The sequence below is a fragment of the Lupinus angustifolius genome, chromosome LG01 (genome assembly GCF_001865875.1).
Source record: "Lupinus angustifolius cultivar Tanjil chromosome LG01, LupAngTanjil_v1.0, whole genome shotgun sequence".
Taxonomy (NCBI): Eukaryota; Viridiplantae; Streptophyta; class Magnoliopsida; order Fabales; family Fabaceae; genus Lupinus; species Lupinus angustifolius.
In genome coordinates this window covers 9871051-9873034 of record NC_032009.1, presented here as the reverse complement: position 1 = coordinate 9873034, position 1984 = coordinate 9871051, and positions in this window count along the sequence as shown.

Below are 1984 nucleotides of genomic sequence, written 5' to 3'. Positions count from 1 at the left end.
TTCCTCCACTTTATTTTCTTGCATCTCCAAGGATTTGTCAGGTTGAGGGTGTTTTGTGCAAATTTCTTCAACAATATCTAATTGCAAACATTGTCCTTGATCCTTCGGATGATGCATTACATGGAAAATGTCAAACTCAATTTCGTCATCTGCAACTCGAACTAGTAATTTGCCATTTTCCATGTCAATCCCCATTTTTGTTGTCCTCATAAAGGGTCTCCCTAATATGAGTGGGATCTCCGTATCTTCAGTAATGTCAATGACAGCAAAATCTACCAGGATAAAAAATTTGTCCACTTTAACCAAAACATCCTCTACAACCCCTTCAAGATATTTGATTGATCTATCTGCTAGTTGCAAGGACATCCTTGTAGGCTTTAATTGTATTCCTCCAAAAAATTTCATCATTGATAGTGGCATCAAACTCACACTGGCTCCAAGATCAATGAGAGTTTTGCCCACGGACACATTTCCAATAGTGAGAGGAATGGTCACACTTCCTGGGTCTTTTGATTTATGAGGAATGTTTGCTTGAAGAACAACACTACAATTAGCGTTGAGTGAAACAACTTCCTTTTCCAGATAACTGCGTTTTTTGGACAACAGTTCTTTCATGAACTTAGGAGTAAATTGGCATTGGCTTCAAGGCTACAACAAATGGGATATTAATTTGCAGAGTTTTGAATATCTCCATGAATCTTGCGAACTGTTCTTCTTTCTTGGTTTTTAATGGAGCTACCGGGTAGGGTATCTTTTTCTGTACTAGTGGGTATTGTTTTTTTTCTTTTCTTACCCCACTACTCTATTCTTTTTCTTCTTCTTTTTTATTTTTTTCTTTTTCTTCTTTATTATTTTTTTCTTCTAATCTCTTTTATTTTCAACTCCATCTTCTACTATCTTCCCACTTCGAGTTGTAATACTTTCACAAAATTCTGACTTGACCAAATGAGTTTTTGTCAAGTTGTTGATTTGTTCTTCTATTTTAGTGAGAGCATTATTTGTGTTCTGCTGATGGTTGATAGTAGTTTTCATGAACTGGTTGAGAATTTTCTCCAGTTCGTCATGATAAGTGTGAGTTGTTTGGAAGGATATTGAGAAAAGAAAGGTCCAACATGACCTTAAGGCCAAGAACATCATTACTTCGGCCTTATCTTATGACGAATTCTTTAAAGTCTCGCAGTGCCTTAACGCAAAAGAAATGTGGGATACTTTGCAAGTTACCCTAAGCGCGCTAGACTAAATGTGCTTACGCATGAGTACAAGTTATTTCGCATGCTTCCTAATGAATATATATGTAATATGCAAAAACATTTTACTCATGTTGTAAATCATTTGGTCGCCCTTGATAAAACTTTTACTAATGGTGATTTGTCTAACAATGTTTTACGGTGTCTTGACAGGAGATGGCAACCAAAGGTAACCGAGATAATGGAATCAAAGAACTTAGACAACATGTCATTAGCTGCTCTGTTTGGGAAACTCCAAGAACATGAAATGGAGTTAAGGCGCTTGACACTGAATGAAGAGTCAGGCAAGAACAGAATCGCACTCAAGGCTAAAGATTTCAAGAAGATTAAGAAAGTGAGGATTCTAGTTTAGATTGTGATTCCGATGAAGACTTGACTCTCCTATTTGAAAAATTCAAGAAGTATCTCAAGAAGAAAGGAGGGATCAAGAATCTCAAGAAGGAAGCCAAGAATTTGACCAAGAAAAGCAAGATTCCCAAAGAAGGCTTCACTTGCTATGAGTGTGGAAAATTGGGCCACATGAAGTATCAGTGCTCGAGCTACCTCAAGAAAGTCGAGAACAAGAAGAGCAACGCTCGAATGTCCAAGTCAAAATGAGCATACATTGTTTGGGACGATTCCGAGAAAGATTCGACTTCAAGCTCATCCGATGAGGAGGAAAGTACAAAGGTATGCCTTATGACACAAGTGCATGAGAAGTGAACATCTAGTGATGAAGATGATTCTATTGAGGTACA